A 19,491-nucleotide genomic window follows, 5' to 3' on the forward strand; every position below is an offset into this window, starting at 1 on the left:
ATCTTTTGCCTTCGCAATTACAAGTGGCCTAACACCCACTTTATTCAGGAATATGACCTTTAGAGCTCATACCCCTAGAGCTCAGATAGAACTTGATCATACACATACACACACACACACACACACACACACACACTTGTATAATTCCACACTCACCGTGACCATGGGAAGGAGGTCTTATTATTTCCTTTATATAGATGAGGCAATCCAGGCTCAAAGAAGTCAAGGTCACACAGCCAATATATAGAGAATGGAGATTCTGGACAACCAGGTCTTCTGACTCCAAGCAAACCTAACGTTCTTTTCTCTATCCCGTGCTATCCCCTTGATGCCCCCTCCCACCAGCCAGCAGGACTGATTACTCTGACATCTGTCCCTCCAATCCTACATAAACTTCTATCATAGCCCTCTAACAGTCTGTCGCACAGATACATGCTCACCCTGGCTCCTACCACTAAGCCATAAATTCCTTGAGGGCAGGGACTGCGTCTTCTTCGTGTCTGTGTGTACCCTGGCAGTGCCATGCGGATAGCAGATGCTCACACGTGTTCATGTCCTTGCTGAATCAGTGCCTCTGGGGGTTTACTAAGAAGTTTGGGGGGCTGGCCCTGTGGCCGAGTGGTTAAGTTCGCACGCTCCGCTGCAGGCGGCCCAGTGTTTCGTTGGTTCGAATCCTAGGCGCGGACATGGCACTGCTCATCAAACCACGCTGAGGTAGCATCCCACATGCCACAACTAGAAGGATCCACAATGAAGAATATACAACTGTGTACCGGGGGGCTTTGGGGAGAAAAAGGAAAAAAAAATAAAATCTTAAAAATAAATAAATAAATAAAAATTAAAAAAAAAAAAGAAGTTTGGGATTATTGTTCCCACTTCACGTATCAAATTCAGGAACAGGGACAAGGGGGTTGATGATTTTTTTAAGATTACAGAAGAGGATCCAATCCCTCAAATGTCAGAATAGCCTAAAGATTGCAAGAGGATCCACTAAAATACCAAGCTGCTGTGATAAAGAGCGAGCATGCTTTTCTCAGTAGACCAACGCAGCCAATACGGACATTTTGAGCCTGACTCTGTTTACAGAGACAATACATGAAACATTTAGTGTTATTACTCAATCATCAGTTAACACAAAAGAATGGTACTTTCTGCTCTGCCTCCCGACTCATTGAAAGTGCCTTTGTTAAATCATAGTTCAAAGACGTGGTAAGCCAGAAGGAATTAAGTTCAACCTTGGTCATTTTATGGAGGAAAAGAAAGAAGCCCAGCAAGGGAAAGTAACTTCCTGGTTCACACAGCTTCCGCAGGCCTCTTAACTACTCTAGGGACTTTTTAGCTTCCCAACACTGCCCCCAATACACCTGTGACATAATTCATACACTTTTGTGGACGTGCCCGATTAACACCTATCTCCATCACTTGCCAGGGACTTCCATGAGAACAGGGACCATGACAGTCATACAGTGCCAAGCAGACAGGTGGCTCAACAAGGACTACTGAATGAATGAATCACACACAATATTTAAATCTTAACTAACCACACATTCGTTCCATTTCCTACAAATGAAAAACATTTCTGACTCACTATTACTTGCCTGAAAACTCTACAGTTCCCAGAAGACAGGGACCCAGTCTGCCTTACTTGCAACTAATAGTTCACATGGAATAAGGAAGTAAAGAGCAGTTAAATAAACGAGTTCTTTGTTGGCAAGAGAATGGAGACAACAACGGAGCAGTAGCCCTCTGAAAGAGGAATTCTGTAGTTCTTTAAATCACCTGTTGAGAGCAGCATCTGGGACAGTGTGTAAGAATACAAAGAGCAGAGGATCTGGAATCAGAAGATGGGGGTCCTGAGCCCTGCTTTACTATATGTGGTTGTTGTCACAGCCCTAATAAGTCATAACTTTCCTATCCTCCTGGGACCTTCTCCAGGCTGTGCAGCACTACAGCCGCATCAGTTGCTGCTACTAGCATTATAACAACACTTTACTATAATTTCTCTGGGAAGGCACAGGGAAAAAGGAAACCGAGACATTTCACCACAATTACCATCTAGCTTTCTGAGCTTATCCCCAAAAGGGATGGACAGATCTTTGACAGAATTAGCAGAATGTGTCAATGTACTGAAGAGGCTAGGGAAGGGGGAGAGAAAACAGAGTCTTGCACGAATCCCAGGGTCTCTGAATTACACAACAGGACAGACAGTGGAATCACTGACCGGGATAAAGCCCTCAGGAAGAAGAATGTGTCTGTGTGTGAATGGGGAGCAGGTTAAGGTGATGAGTTGAGTTTTGCACCTGTGGGACATGCTGGTGCATACATACACACAGGGGGATGGTCTTGGTTGAAGATAAAGGTTTTGGAATCCGCAGCCTACTGGAAATATGTAAAGCTAGAGTGGGGCAGAAGACTGATTAGACAGTCTGAGTCAAAGAGAAGATGGCCTGGGAGAACCCCTGGGGACACCTGATCTAAAGGGCAAGCAGAGGAAAACCAACAAGCAGAACAGAGAACGGAAGAACACGCAGAGATGGGTGAACTGGAAGAGTGTTTTAAGCTTCAAGAAGAAATGATCAATGCTGTCAAATGACCCAGAGGGTGGAGTACAATAAGGAAGGCAAAATGCCCGATGGACCTAGTTTTAGGAAAATGTGAGTGTGCTCTTCACTGAGCAGTTTAGGAAGAGAGAGGCTGCCTGATAACCACAGGTTGGAAATCGAATGAGAAGTGAGGATGTGCCAGACTCTAAGGATAAATTATTCTTCAGGAAACTTTTGACTATGAAGGGAAAAGAGAAGGCAACTGAAAAGGATCCAGGTCACCAAGAGAAATGTAGACATATTCATAGACTGCAGAGGAAACCCCCAAAGACTAAGAGATTATGGAAGAAGGGAAGCTGGCAATACGTGATGGGAGTAAGGGCCAGGAATAGAAAGAAAAGTGACCATGTGATAAGATTCGGGGGGGACTACTCCTGGGCAGAAGCAAGGTCACCTTTCACCAGAGAGTGGAATGGTGGTGACGAGAGATGTAACCAAAGATAACTTTACAGCATTAGCAGAGAAAAGTGAAAGAATGAAATAAAAACGGGCGGCTATATCTAACCTCAAGAAGAAAACAAACTTTTCTTCCACACAAGGAATCTATGCCTTACAACTGTTTCCTAAGAGGTAAGGACTTTGTCACATAATGGGTAAGACCACTTGGTAGGGCACAATCAGTAGGCAAAAATGGGAAAGCGGGCCAGCTGTCTACTGTTTAAATCCATGTGCTTTAACAAGCACTTAGAAAGCACCAGCTACATGCTGGGCACTGGGGAATACCAAAAGGATTTCAACAAAGTCCTTGCCCCTAGGGGATTTTGGGCCCAGGAAGGCACTATAGATAGCTCAGCTCGGCCATCCTGAGACAAGAGCTAAGAAAGCTCTTCCTTAGCTGGGCATCAAGAGAACCTATCTTCCTCAGCACTATTTTCATTCTCCCAGCTTTGGTTCTAATCTTAGCTGCCTCCTCTGAACAGCTCTGAAAGAAAAGCTGTCAGCCTGTTGAAGTATCTGGCTACTCTTACAAGGACTTGGCTGTGTGAGAAGACTTGAAATTTGCCACTGTGCTATTCCATGGGCTCCATGCTTAAGTGGAGAATGGAGTCTTACCCTGGGGATGCACATGTGGGGAAGAGGTCATAGAAAGGGTTAGGTGGAAAGAGTCTCCAGTGCTAAAATGCCTTAGACCTGCTCAGCCCACAGAACAGGTTCACCAAAGTCAGCAGACTAGGCTGTTAATCTTTTTGACAAATATTTAGATACCAAAAAGACACATTTCCTAATGTGGTAGGTTAAAAGTATTCTCTTGCCAAACTGGAAAGCCCTAGGCCTAAATGACAACTATATTCAGGGTTATTTCAGGGAATGAAAGGAAAGAGTTTATAATGTTAACACTGCCATACAAACTAAACACTTTTCTCTTGGGAATATTTTTTCACTCCTCAGCCCTAAACAGATACACATACATGGCATCTGATTATGTTACTGAAGGACTGAAAGTGGAACCAACTGTGGGGCATATGAAGAATTCTCCAGGGGCCAGCCTGGTGGCGTAGTGGTTAAGTTCGTGCACTCTGCTTCTGTGGTCTGGGGTTCACTGGTTCGGATCCCGGGTGTGGACCTACACATTGCTCATCAAGCCATGCTGTGGCGGCATCCACATAAAAGAGCTAGAAGGACTTATAACAAGGATATACAACTATGTACTGGGGCTTTGAAGAGAAGATAAATAAATCAATAAATATCAATTAAAAAAAAAAAAAGAATGTTGACCACTTTGAAAAACTTCCCTCTGTGATCTGCAAACCTCCTTCTGATCTTGAAAGAAAATGATTATCAAATCTTCACTGAGGGCTTGAAAACTCCTTCTCCAATCCCCCTCACCCTCATCAGAAAAGACGGATTCAGTGATTTAATCCTCAAATACAGTCTCTGACTGACCTCCTACTGAGTTTGTTAGAAACCTGCCAGGCTCCCCTCTTGCACTTTGCCTAAAGGAGAGAAAGATGGGAGATGTAGGGCTGGGGTAAACAGGAAAATGTACTATTCCCTGTGGAAGAACCCTGTGGTATGAGGCAAGAATGGCTAGCCAGCACATGGGATTTTGTCAGCTTGATAAGTATGCTGGTATTTCTTGGGAGACTGAGTCCTAGTGAACAGGAAAATTACAGTGTGAATAACAGGGAAAGATAAATGACCTATCCCAGGTAGGCTGACTACACCCACAGTTAGAGGCAAGAGGGGAGATAATGTGATTTCTCCCTAGTAAGTCCTAGAATCCTAAGTAATTTTAAAACAATCACTTCTCCACTTGTTCACCTGCCCAAGGCAAATAATCTTAAGTGGATCAGTGGCTGTCATGGATTTTCCCATGGAGGAAAGAGGGGACAGAATGGACCCATGGAGTAGAAGGGTCAGAATGTCAGTGTCCTAGTAAAACCACCACTGCTAGTTTGCAATGCAACGCCAAAACCACCTTGCTAACCACCAAAATCTAGGACAGTAAAGTCCAATCCCCAAGGTTCTCATCCAATCCTGATTTTAATTAACTGCTCTGTGTGCCAAGGTACTTTTGCAACAGGCTTTACACAGATGCATAAACAGCAACATCTTGGAATTCTAACATACTTACAGTGAAACCACTGTATAAGACTTCACAAAAATCCTTTAAAATTACCTAATTAAAATGCCTCCAATCCTCAAAGAAGTACCTTTGTGACACAGCAAATCAGAAAATGGCTAGGTGGCAAGCCTCATAGAATAGTCTCCAGTTTATTGAGGGCGGCTTGCCTACTGTCACTACCGTATTCCTGGAATTGCTGAAAGCGTCTATGCTGTAAGTGCCCAAAGGAAAGTATCCCACATTATGGATCATTAATACAGAATGGGCTTTGCTTCATCTTGTATATTATCCTTAAAAAGGAATTAAAGTACAATTACAGTGGCTTTGAAAGGAAATGCTATGAGAAGCCTATCAATATGACTTAGCTATGCCTCTTTGAAATAACTGATAAGGAATTACATGTTTCGAGAAGTAAAGAAGACAGTAGGCTACAAGAAAAGTGTTCTGATTCCACCAAAACCAAATCGGTCTGTCTACCCTGCAGCCCATTCCCTCTGAGCTTTTGCTTTCCATCTCTACTACAGCTTTCCCATCCACACACAGGCACGCTCCAGGATCTCCCACATTTAAAACTCTTCCTCATCATAAGGGAAGTACAAATTACAACCACGAAGTGTTACCACCAAACACCCACTGAAGTGGGTAAAATGCAAAAGACAGATGCTAACAAGTACTCACAAAGATAGAGAGCAACTGGAACTCTAACAATGCTGGCAGAAGTGCAAACTGGTACAACCTTTGGAAACACACACACACACACACACACACACAAACACCATGGCTTTGCAATTCCACATTCAGGTACATACCCAACAGAAACACATTTACCAAAATAAGTATACAAGAATGTCAAGGGCCAGCCCCGTGGCCAAGTGGTTAAATTCGTGCACTCCACTTCGGCCGCCCAGGGTTTCACCAGTTCAGATCCTGGGCGCAGACACGGCACCACTCATCAGGCCATGCTGAGGCGGCATCCCACATGGCACAACTAGAAAGACCCACAACTAAAAACATAGAACTATGTACTGGGGACTTTGGGGATAAAACGGAAAAATAAAATCTTTAAAAAAAAAAAAAGAATGTCAGAGCAGTACTACTGTAATATCCCCAAGCTGGAAAAAATCCAAATACCCATCGGCGGTAGAATGGAGAAATAAATTATGATACATTCATACAGCAACGAGAATAAACAAAATACTGATATATGCAACAGTACAGATGAATTTTATAAATATAATGTTGAGTGAAAGAAGACAGGCACAAATGACTATGCACTAAAATGATTCCATTTACATAAAATTCAAATACAAGAGCCCCATGGTGTAGTGGCTAAGTTCAGCAAGCCTCGCTTTGGCAGGCTTGGGTTCATGGGTTCAGATCCTGGGTGCAGACCTACATCACTCGACAGCCATGCTGTAGTGGTGACCCACAGATGTTAGCTCAGGGGTAAGCTTCCTCAAGCAAAAAAGGAGGAAGACTGGCAACAGATGTTAGCTCAGGGCTAATCTTCCTCGGCAAAAAAAAAGAAAAGAAATAAATTCAAACATGGGCAAACTAATCTACGGTGTTAGAAATCAGGATCATGTTTATCCTCTGAGGGTAGGATAGTAAATGGAAGGGGGCACAAGGGGGTTTCTGATAATGTCTGTCTCTTAATCTGAGTGCTGGTTATACAGCTGTTTACTTTGTGAAAATTCATCAAAGCGGACACTACAATTTGTGTACTTCTCTAGTTATATTTCACTTAAAAATTTATGAGAGATTTTAAAAGCACCTAGTAGAAAATTTGTAATTTGTAAAAAGTAATAACCAAAAAACCCCATTTTGACCCCATGTCCCCGACTCCTCAGTGAAGGTCCTTTTCTCTGCTCTCCCCTACACCAAAACCTCTCCAAATATTTGACTGCACTTCCTCAACCTCTAATTCACTCTTCTACCTTCTCCAGACTAGCCTGACCAACCACTCCACCTAATCTCTTCTTTCCAAGGTCACCAGGGAGTTCCAAGGGCCAAGGCCAAGTGACACTTCTCCATCTTCTTCTTACTCAACCTCCCAGCGGTGCTGGACACAAGTGACCCTTCCTCCTCCTTGAAACACTCTCCCCTCTAAGCATTTCTTAGCTTCCAGAACTCTGCACCCTTGGTTTTCCTCCTACCTCAAAGCGCTGCTGCGGGTTCTTACCCTCCCTCTGTTCTTAAATGTCGGGAGCACCTAGGCTGTCTTTGGTGCCCTCTCCAGCCACACTCTCTCTCCCGAGGAAACCCCAGTCAGGTGGCTTTAAATGCCATTCCTAAGCTGAAGATTCATAAATTCCTATCTCCATCTCCCCTGCCCCGACAGCGGTCTCAATCACCATCTCTCGGTTATTACTCACATTTCCCTCCTTAAGCGCTTTGAATTTGCTGTTTGTTCCTTCTGCCTGGACTCTTCTCCCCAGAACATCACATGCTTGGCTCCCTCTTGCCATTCACCCTTCAGTTTAAATGTCACTTTCTAATCTCATGCGTAACACTTAGTACTAGCTGGTATTATTTGCTTACTTGTTAACTGTCTTCCCTAACGAGAATAAAAAATTGATGAGGGCAGGGACTTTGTGCTCTACTGTATTTCCAGAGCCTAGAATGGCTTCTTGGATGAAAGAACAGCCTTCTAACTAGTTTCCCGACTTCAGTTCTTGCCTCTCTCCAATTCTGTCTCCATAAGGCATTATCCACTGCCCTCCTCCCACAGTACACACATTCAGAGCTCTTTAATCGATTCCCATCACATTTCACAACAAAACTTCCAACTCCTTACATGGTGAGAAGACCCTGCGCGCGCCACCAGCCCCTGCCCACGTCTCCAATTCACGCCGTGCTGCTTTCCCCACCACTCACTAGGAGTCAAGCCGCGGTGCACTCCGGGCTCTCCAGCACACCAAGCCCCCTCCTGCCTGAGGCTCTCTGCACTCACGCTCCCTTGCCACTCCTGCTCCTTCTCATCCTCAGGTCTCAGCTCAAAGATCTCCTCTTTGGAGGAGTCCTCCACAGCGACATACACTCTCTCATTGCCCTTTGAGTTTCCTTCATGAGAAGTATCATAATCTGGAACTGTGTGTGTTTGTTTATCTGCAGTCTATCCACCCACAGACTGTAAACTCCAAGGGCAGGGGCCTCACCTGTCTCTGCTTTTTAATCTGCATCACCTAGCACAGAGCCACTGCATAGTAGGCACCCAAATAATTCGTGGAATGAGCAAACTGAGGTCAGAGGAACAGTCAGCTTTTTATCAATACAGCCAATGAGTCAAGTCCTAGTTATCTCTCCTTAGGGCCCAAAGCATTTTATCAATATTTATAGTGACATAAGCGACTATGAAAAAGAAAAAGCCCTTTATCAAAAACAAAGGGTGGCTAACCTTGCACAGGTTCCTTAGGCCTTTTGAGTCTGTCTCCTCACCTCTGCAAGGGGGATAACAGCTCCCCTGTTGGAAGGTAGCTAGGGATGAGAAGTAACACACAGCGCCTAACCTAGAGTAAGTGCTCCATAAACAGCATATTAAAATAAATGGTCATCTAACTCTAATTGCAATTCTAAAGCAGCAACAGCCTAGATGTTCAATTGCGCCTACTGGCTAGAAAGTCCAGCATCTCTCTCTCTCTGGTCACCCAAAGCTCCAGTTCCTACCACCCAAAGGACTGGGTGGGGAGGCACCTCTGGCACAGCTGATCACATCACCCACACAATGAAGAACCAATCGCTATCTTGAGAACTCACCTGAAATTTAAAATCATCTCGAAACGTTGAAGGCTGCTTACTTTTAAAAAACAAGTTAGTCTGAAAAGAAACTTGAACTCCCTTGAAACTGTTTAATTTAAAACATAACCTCAGAGTCACAACTGGAATTTTCCAGTAAACCTGCCGGAGGTGGCCACCTCAGAAGGGGAAGATTTAAAATGCTGGTGACAACACAATAGCATACAATAGGGCAACTGCTGCATTTGTAAGTAAGCAGAGTGAACACAGCACAGACTGGTCTCACTTCCTGGGTGTGGGACAATGAGGCATGTTCTCTGTGATACTGAGATTATTTCTGAGATACTCATTTCAGAATAGAGAATTCAGAACACCCAAGTCACAGAGGAGACAAGTATATCATGGAACTTTGGAACCCAAAGCCTGAATCAGATCAACACCCCTCCTGAAGTGGTGTACCAGCCAGACGTAACAAGGTACAGTCCACAAGGCCGGGACACAGTGAGGAAAATGATATTTCCAAATGCTTTAAAACCCAGCAGACATTTTCTATCCTCCAAGGTAGTCCTTTTGATGTGGGTAATGGATAATGTCTATTTCCTAAAGAAGAATTTTATTTTAGGCCTAAATTTTTAGAAAATGGAACAGCAAAAAAAAGAAAGTTCCCAAATAAGTTTTAGACTGAGGCTGACTCGACCTTAAATCCTGGCTCTAACACTGAGTACCGGGATGAGCTTGAGAAAGCTGCCTTTCTGAGCTTCAGCATAACAGAAATAAACTTTCCTACACCTCACAGGCTGGATACAGAGTAGGTGCCCAGCATAACGAGGCAGCACAGCTTCACTGGGCTTTCAACCTTACTTACAGAACAGAAGGCAGTACTAGACATGCGGTAAATGGTAGGCATTGTAATACAGCACGGGACTGAGGAGGAGTCCATGTTTGCCTCTCTCCAAACAAGCCTCAGAGAACCTGTTCACGCTGAGATGGCAAAGACAGCAACAACACCAGGGCTCTGTCTCCTCTCTCCTCCGGTTCCCGATTACACTCTAATATAACGATCAAAGCCTGAGGTGAGAGAGAGAATCTCCTGGCTGTTATTTCAGGTGGCAGACAAGGGGAAAACTGGGGGAGTTATTCAGAGTCGGGGTCCTGAAGTCCCTTCTCAGATGATCCTAGGAAATTTTATTTTTTAAGGAAAAAGTAAAAACTCTACAAAACACCTAACATGTGCCAAGTGAGTTGTTACATTTGCATCTACTGTCTCATTTAATACAGTAACGCTGCAAAATTCAGAATGAAAATGTTCATTTTGTACTGAGGAGGCTGGGCCCTGAGGACTGGGTAACTGGCCCAGGGTCACACAGCTGGAGCGTGTCAGGATCTAAGCCCAAGTTCTCTGACTAATTGTGATCCTACACTTTTTTCACCACCCACACTCCTGACCCTCAGCACTAGTCATTCAAGGGCCTGTGTACTGGAGAGCAGTTACCAGACTGACTGTGGGAGAAGACAACGGATATCAACCAAAGTAGCCAGCAGGGAGGAAGTATTTAATACTAGCTTCTACTCCCTTCTAGGGACACCAGAAAGGGACACCTACCTGCCAAGCCAACCTTGCAACACTTGAGGACCTTGTAAAAGATGTAACAGAAACCCCTCCCTGGGAATCCAGAAGTTTAATTTATACATCCAGTAAGTCATCTGCATTTCCTACTGACTAGGACTTCGGGGCCCTAGTGCTAAAGATACACGTGCAACTTTCTAAAGATAAGGCCCAAACCTGGCATATAAGATGTGTTTCAGTTTCTATTCTTGCCCACCTTTGCTCCAGCTGAGGGAGGGTTTTGACTTAACAGTCTCAACTACAACTAATGCTCTATTACCTTCCTTTTAATAAGCGTTCTCACTGGTAACCATTAAAGAAAATGAAAGTAAATCCTTGGAGCTCATTCCTCAACCTCAGCTCCAGCTATCCTCCTATTCTTTCGGTCCCTCAAACGCCAGGCTTCTCTGGCTCTAGGAACCTCCCTCAAGCTATTCTCTCAGCTTCGACCACTGTTCCCACTCTGTCTGTCTCACGTGGCATGTATTTCCTCAGGGAAACCCTCTCTGACCCTGTCTCTGCTCCCACAGCATCTTGTACACCTCCCGACACTTTAATTCATTCATCTGATTACCTATTTAGCACTCCTTTCCGCCAAGCCCTCTCCCAGTCGCTGGGGTTCCAAGAGGAACAGAACCAGGCAAGGTCCCTCATGCGTGGCGATTACCTTCCGAGAGGATGAGCACTAGAGCAGCACTGTACTTACCCAACTGGCCAAAACCAAATCATTCTGTTTCAAGTTTTCTTCTCCTGTGGTTAGGATGTGAAAAGTGAAACAAGGAAGTAAGAGCACGTCTACTTTACAGCTTTACTCCCAGACTTAGTGCCAGGTAAAGGTGATCACTGGGTATTTGTTGAAATATTACTTATGATAACAGCATTAGAGCTTTAAAAGAAAAAGGGGACAGAAATTCATGCTTAAAAACTCCACAACTGTAATTCCAGAGTGATCAGCAAATTAAGAGTTTTAAAACCATATAACCACAGCAATACCTTTAAGGAAAGGCCTAATAGTAATAGTCCCACCGCTACCTTACACAGGCTGAAGATAACCTAAGTGTCTGCTAAAATTACTTGAAAAACAAGAAAAGAAGGGCAACAGACAGACCTTCTAAAAGAAACAGAAAAATATTACAGTTGTCAGTGATGATAGCATTCGAAAAACAGAAAGGGAGAGCCCTGAGGAGGAAGAAGATGAACACTTCCATCCCCCACTGTGTCACAAGGCACAGAGGGCTTCAATGCCCTCCTGGGGGCTTTGGTTTGGAATGGTGCTGCGATGAGAACTTCCAAGAATACAAATAAAAATGAAAACAACAAATGGAGAAGTAAAATAGAGAAAAGAAATGATGGCAATCAGACAGACCTCGACCAGCACGCCCAGGTCTAAGTAGAGCTTTGCCTGTTGCTACTCACACACACAGCGAGGCAAGGTGGAGGCAGAAGCACGACAAAAAGATGCAAGAAACAGAACGGCAGAGGGTCCTGCAGCATAAAGTGTTAGAATGATAATATGAAAAAGGGGGAAAGGAGAGAGATTTCACTTTTCCCCTAGTAATAAATCGGCTCTTTTCCTGAAGTGGTAACTGCTGTAAACAACTTAAAAACATACATAATAATCACAAGTCATACATGTTCTTGGAAACTGCCTGGTTTCAACTAGTCTATGACAAATATGTGCAGAGGGACCTGAGCATCTGCTGTGAAGTTCAGGGAAAACTCATTCTAACCAATGGAGCGGTGCCAAAATCTCACCCTCGGGGGCTGACCAATCAAACGGCTGCTTCTTAGCGTGGCAGTTAGGAGAGATGACAGATTGAAGACTGCAGCAGAGAAGCCTACACATTTAATTTCAGCCCAGGCATTCTGCCCCGAAGGGGAGTCAATCAGGAAAGAAAGCCGTTCAGAGGAAAGTCTTGTAACCAGGCTGAAAACATAATAAATGGACCTGTAGTTTAATTAATTATCACAGGATCCTTCTTCCACCAAAACCGATGACAAAGCTCATCAAGAATAAAGAGACTCTGATCCCACTCATACTCTTGTGCAGGAAACAGGATTTACCACATAAGCTCTTGCAGACCCTCTGACTGAAGAAGCTGCTTTCAGGAGATATTATCACAGTGTCCGACTAATGGGTAAAAATGTTCACGAAGCCAGGGACAAGGAGAGAGGGTTTCTGGCACTCCTGGGCCCTGGGAAAAGACAGGAATTCTGCCTAGGATCAAAATTACAATCATGCACTTTACCTTTCCAAAGTGGACTGCATGAAAGTTACTGTAGCAAATGTACTGCGGTGTGGGATGAATGTGGACTCTAGATTCTGGGTTATCTAATCCCTTTAAACCTTAATTTCCTCAAAACCAAGGGAAGCTGCTGCAATGAAAGGGTAACTGAAAGGTTTAAAATAATGCATGTGAATCATTTACTCCAGACCCCTAGCAAAGAACAGATGCTCAATAAGAGTTGGCTATAGGGGCTGGCCCCGTGGCCGAGTGGTTAAGTTCGTGTGCTCCGCTTCCGCAGCCCAGGGTTTCACCGGTTCGGATCCTGGGCGCCGACCTGGCACTACTCATCAAGCCATGCTGAGGCGGCATCCCACATGCCACAACTAGAGCACTCATAACCAAAATATACAACTATGTACCACGGGGCTTTGGGGAGAAGGAGGAAAAATAAATTCTTTAAAAAAAAGAAAAAAGAAATAGAGCTGGCTATAAATAATTCAAAGAAAATCTTTTTTAAGGTTGTTTAAAGTGACAAAATTTTTCTGCTCTATCCCCTATCCTACTTTTTGTTTTTAAAGACATGCTGATACCTTTAATCAGGCTCCATCTAGTTTTCCAATCATCCTCGAAGAACTACAGGACTCCAGGCTCCTCCCACCAGCTCTTAATTTTATAACCCCAGAAGAACAGCTCAGAGGTGGTTTATCCTCCGTGCAGCCCCAGCCTGTTACATTTCTTCCTAATTCTATCCAATTGCTAATGAGTTTGTCTCTTTTCCCACAGCCCAGCCAGTCTAGACTTCCTCCCTTAGCTCCTCAATCTCTCTTGTCCACCAAATTCTGAGAAGAACCGAACACACATACACCCGGCCCCCACCTGGTGCTCCACAACTGCTTGCACTGCACTAACGTCAGATAGGATTTTGTGATAAACCCAGGATGAATTCAGACTAACCACCCCCTTCTTGGGCTGGGTTTGATGTTTGATCTCAATCTGAAAATTATGCTGACTTTCTGAAATGTTTTCTGCTCCTGCCAGGAAGTGATATGCCCAGTATCTATCCCAAGGAGCAAAAAGGGAGATTTCTAGTTCGCCTAGTACCACAAAAAAAACCTTTGTATTCTTGCGTATTCTCTCCTTTTGAAAATACCTGCGCTTAACCTGGTCTCAGGTTTTACTCTTTGCCTACATCCCACAACAAAGTGCAAACTGGCTCATATTCATGACTCCTTGATAGATTCGAGAAAAAAGACACCTGTGCTGGCATCAGGAAGTAATGCTGTTCTCATCGATGTTGAGATGTGCTGCTACTTCACCCATTTGCTCCCAGAATTACAAAGTGGAAGGACAGTCTTCTTTGCAACATAGTAGGGATGCAGAATGCACAAAAAACATTCCCCAGAGCTTTACCTGCCCCATATTATGGTTTGACACCATCAGAACAGACCTAATCTGAAATAACTCAAGTGGTTATAATAAGCCACCAAGATCCCAAGATCACTTGGCTATAGTTAGTCTACAGCCAAGCCAGCCCCCAGTGAACACCAGATACAGCAGACTTCACAGTGGGAAGCAACGAGGAATGGGAGGGAGGTTCAGAAAACAGGAGTGCCTATGACTGTTTATCAGCTGAGTGACCGAGCCCAGCAAATCACTTCTTCAATCTCTTCTCCAGAGACCTGCCTAGGAGTAAATCAGTTCAGCAGTTAGCATCGGATCCAGCCTCCAACACGCAGGGAAATTTTCAATTCAAAGACTAAAAAGGCCGCAGGGTAATTTGTAAACTACCACACTCAGGAAACACTCAAAAGGTGTGCTAGACGGGCCAGCCCAGGGGCGTAGTGGTTAAGTTAGCACACTCCACTTCAGCAGCCCCAGGTTCACAGGTTCGGATCCCAGGCATGGACCTATACACGGCTCATCAAGCCATGCTGTGGTGGCATCCCACATACAAAAAATAGAGGAAGACTGGAAGGGATGTTAGCTCAGCAACAATCTTCCTCAAGCAAAAAGAGGAAGACTAGCAACAGATGTGAACTCAGGGCCAATTTTCCTCACCAAAGAAAAAGATGTGCTAGAAATCCTAGAGTCCTACAAAAGGAATCCATAATGTAAAAGGCTGGTGAATTATAGGCTAAGATTTCCCATTGTTATTAAAAAATAAATAGGGGCCGGCCCGGTGGCTCAGTGGTTAAGTGCGCACACTCCGCTTTGGGGGCCTGGGGTTTGCCAGTTGGGATCCCACATGCGGCCATGGCACCACTTGGCAGGCCATACTGTGGTAGGCATCCCACGTATAAAATAGAGGAAGATGGGCACAGATGTTAGCTCAGGGTCAGGCTTCCTCAGAAAAAAGAGGAGGATTGGCAGCAGTTAGCTCAGGGCTAATCTTCCTCAAAAAAAAAAAAATTAAATTAATAAATAAATAAATAGCCGGGGCCAGCCCCGGTGGCGCAGCAGTTAAGTGCACACATTCCGCTTTGGCAGCCCGGGGTTCACCAGTTTGGATCCCAGATGCGGACATGACACCACTTCACAAGCCATGCTGTGGTAGGTGTCCCACATATAAAGTAGAGGAAGATGGGCACAGATGTTAGCTCAGGGCCAGTCTTCCTCAGCAAAAAGAGGAGGATTGGCAGCAGATGTTAGCTCAGGGCTAATCTTCCTCAAAAACATAAATAAATAAATAAATAGCTAAGCACAGCTTGAATCCTACATCTACCAAAAGTACCAGATCGGCAGTCAATTCAGTGGTTTCATTTTATAAAACCTAAGGATGCAGTATGGTGCAAGCCAGGAAGAACCACCATGCACCAGGAAGAATGACCTGACCCGTAGAAGACATGCACCTGTTCAAAGGCAAGGGCAGTAAAGGACTAGTTACCTTAGCTCCTTCCCAAACCAGAAAGAGAGACTTCTTCAGCCAAGCTCAAATATCAGAAGTCTTGACTTTTTAACCACACCAAGTTTCAACACACAAGTCACAGGGAAGACAAGCACATCCTGTTTGCACTTGACTTCCTGTTCTGGGCTGTCTGATCTCCTTACACGGCAGCTCCCTACTCCAAATAGGTAACCTCTCATATCTGCCGACAAGTGGTTCACTCGACAGTATGTCAGTGACAGTAAAATACATTATTCTATGAGTTGAGCAAAAGATTCACCTGAAAAGCACAAAAACCATCATGAGCCTCTAAGATATTTTCTGGACTTCCCACGCTTCATACCGACATCTGACCTAAAGGAAACAATAAAAACTTAACACAAATCGTGCTGAGATAAGAAAATTAAGCCTGAACCAAATCTTGGAGTATGAGGGCTGGGAAAAAGGACAAGAAAAATTGGAAATGTTTTTATTATTGAACGTTGGCCTCTTTTCAAATGTAGAAGACACGGCTTTCTGTCAGCCAGTCCCCACTGAGCACATTCCCAAAAGGGAACCACCCCAAGAGATCGTGACAATTAAAAGGGCCCTTCCGGTGAACACTGCCCCCAGGCCAACCGGAGCCTACTGTTCAGCACTGCAAAAGCCTTCAGTTTTATTTTATTTTTTTGAGGAAGATTAGCCCTGAGCTAACATCTGCTGAGGAGGACTGGCCCTGAGCTAACATCCGTGCCCATCTTCCTCTATTTTATACGTAGGACACCTGCCAGAGTGCCTTGATAAGCCAGGCAAAGGTCCGCACCCAGGATACAAACCAGCAAACCCTGGGCCGCCAAAGCACAACGCGCTAACTTAACCACTACGCTACAGGGCCAGCCAAAAGGCTTCCGTTTCAGAGACCTGAAGCCTCCAAGTGAAACTTCCATTGCTTTCAAAGAGCCAGTGGTTCCCCCAAGCCGCATTCAGTATTGGGAGCAAATGGTGGGCAATGAAGATCCCAGTTTTCTTTGTTTTTTTTTTTTTAAAGATTTTATTTTTCGGGGCCGACCCAGTGGCGCAGCAGTTAAGTATGCACGTTCTGCTTCAGCAGCCTGGGGTCCGCTGGTTCGGATCCCGAGTACGGACATGGCACCACTTGCCAAGCCACGCTGTGGCAGGCATCCCACGTATAAAGTAGAGGAAGATGGACATGGATGTTAGCTCAAGGCCAGGCTTCCTCAGAAAAAAGAGGAGGATTGGCAGCAGTTAGCTCAGGGCTAATCTTCCTCAAAAAAAAAAAAAAAAAGATTTTACTTTTCCTTTTTCTCCCCAAAGCCCCCCAGTACATAGTTGTGTATTTTAGTTGTGGGTCCTTCTAGTTGTGGCATGTGGGACACCGCCTCAGCATGGCTTGATGAGCAGTGCCATGTCCGCACCCAGGATCCAAACCAGCACAAGCCTCGGCCGCTGAAGCGGAGTGCTCAAACTTAACCACTTGGCCATGGGGCCGGCACCGGAATACGCCAGTTTTTCCGGACATGTCATTTAGCTTCTTTGGGTCTGTTTTCTCATCTGGAAAACAGGAGGGTTGGACTACTGTAATCTCTAATGTTTACTCCAGCTGCTGAAAAAATTCGGAGACTCAGTACTAAGAGGAGAAGCCTCTGTGGCTTCCTGCATCATTTCTTTGGTCAAATAAGATGCCTCTAACATCCCAGAGTCCAAAGGGTGAATATACGCCTTGGTTTACCTCTCAAGTACCCAAGGATGTTTTTCCCTTTCCCTTGAAATGTCAGTCAGAAAGTTTTCCACTTGAAAGCAATATACTAACAAACCTTAAGGACCGTTCTTTACACATGGTCTTTTTATTAAGATTTCAATGTAATCACCACTCGGTTCCCATGCTGGTCATATGATTCCTGGAGAGACTAGAGCCACAAAAGGATGGAGAAAATCTTGACCAGCAGCATGTGGCACTCCCACACAGTGACTGCTAATGGGGAAAGAATGAGGCAAAATCTGGGTAAGAAAAGGGAGTGGTGAAGACAAGTTTGGTGAGTCAGTGCAAGGGAAAACACAGCAAGTTTAACAGAAAAGAAAAGGAAATGGGAAAGGAAAAATAAAAGCAAAGAAGGGGGGAAAATCTAAACCAATGAGCAGAAACTTAAATCCGAAATCCTGCTCATCCATTCATTCATTCATCCCACAGATATCAGATGCCCACTATGTGCAGGGAACTGAACACAATATTAGAGGAGATACAAAGGTCAATCAGACACGCTCAGTGAGGTTTTGGTCTAGTAGGAGACAGAAAGGCATGTACACTAACAATTGAAATATATGGCAGAAAGTGTATTGTGCCATAAAGAAGACATAAAAGAGAATCCTCTACTATGAGACCCAGAGGAGAAGAGATTACTCCCAGTGAGGGATCAGACAAGGAGGCTTCATAGAAGAATGACATTCCAAGCTGAAAACACAACAGAAAGAAGGACACCCTACCAGGAAATCAAGGACATATAGGTACAATGAGTAACTGGATTTGATTGAGTCATAAGGGAGGGATGGTAATAATAATAACTAGCAATCCAGAGAGCCATGGCTAAACTGGATAGCTGGATTGGAGCCAGACTGAGTATTCCAAAATCAGACTCAGAATTTGAATTTAAATGCAGTGGAGAAGGAAGGGGGGGGTTGACTAGTCAGGAGAAATCTCATAACTTAACCCATAAAATTAAAATAATGAAATCAACACAAAATCAATGGGTGCAGAGATATGAAAAGTCCCTCCAAAGAGATACGATGTCTTCCAAACCAAAGTAAGAAGAAAGGAGGACGGAAAGGCTTGGATGATGGCATTAATATATTTAAACAAAGAATGTGACCACATCCAAGTATGGTCAACAAAGAGACTTAGAAAAATCTAGAAAAATAGAGGGAGCCATTTTGATTCCAGAATCACTCAAGGCAGAGAAATATTGGAACCAGGTGATACACCATCTTTTCTGCAGGAGGACAAGGCTCTTTTATGAAGCTTAAAGGAAACAGCATATAATAGCAGCTGGGGTCTGGGGTCTTAGAGTCAGAGGGACTTGGTTCCAATCTCAGCTCAGGCTCTTACTAGCCTGGAAAGAGCCTTGGTTTCCTCATTTGTAAATTGAGGATAATTGTGCCTACTTTGCAGGAGGACCATTGGGAGAACTGAATGTCCTACTGTATGCAAAGCACTTAGTATAAAACCTAGCATATAGTAAGCAATCAATAATCTTAGCTTTTTGGTAACTGTATTCTCCCCCACAAAGTATGCTATCATATTATTCCATGCTCACCAAGCAAGCACAATATTATTAAATTTCATTTCTCAGTTTTCTTGGTATTGAAAAGCAATATCCTAGCAAAATCCAGAATCCTGTTAACCAAAAAGGAATCATCCTTCACTCAAATAATAAACTGGCATTCCATTCTGAGCACAGTCACTCAAGTCTGAATAAAATCCTGTCTCCATAAGAATGATCTTTTCCAGCTACAAAACAAAATACATTTTGTTACCTGAGAACCAGACCTAAATCATAGTGACCTAAACCCTGAGGGGTCTTCCTGAGAAGCTAGATGTCACCCACCAGTCCAGCCCTACCTAATGCTACCCTCAATCTACAAGCCAATTTGGATAACACTTTCTCATACTTGTCCTCCACCTTCATCTCTCACATACCCTTCAATTATGCACTATGATGAAGCACTATATCTTCCTCTCTAACCTTCTAGAGGTCAAAGATCCCATCTTATCCATCTTTGCATTCTTTCCTCCATATCCCAGCATACCTTGCATCACACAGAAGCATGATATTTACTGTAAGAATGAATTTCAAACACAACTTTTTTTAACAGCA

The 19,491-nt window shown here is 44.1% G+C and overlaps 1 protein-coding gene across 10 annotated transcripts in view; it reads right to left on the reverse strand.

The window, feature by feature from the left end:
* Nucleotides 1-19,491, reverse strand: part of RFFL (ring finger and FYVE like domain containing E3 ubiquitin protein ligase) — a 64,999-nt gene that overhangs the window by 18,959 nt on the left and 26,549 nt on the right. Inside the window, exon 1 of one of the 10 annotated variants that reach the window (XM_070482788.1) lies at nt 15,623-15,737. The exons of 6 other annotated variants lie outside the window; for them this stretch is intronic. The gene's annotated coding sequence lies outside the window, so the exon portion shown is untranslated. 3 more of the 10 variants (XM_070482789.1, XM_070482790.1, XM_014862211.3) reach the window with 3 other exon arrangements.

Source organism: Equus asinus, chromosome 13 (assembly GCF_041296235.1).
Source record: "Equus asinus isolate D_3611 breed Donkey chromosome 13, EquAss-T2T_v2, whole genome shotgun sequence".
Classification (NCBI taxonomy): Eukaryota; Metazoa; Chordata; class Mammalia; order Perissodactyla; family Equidae; genus Equus; species Equus asinus.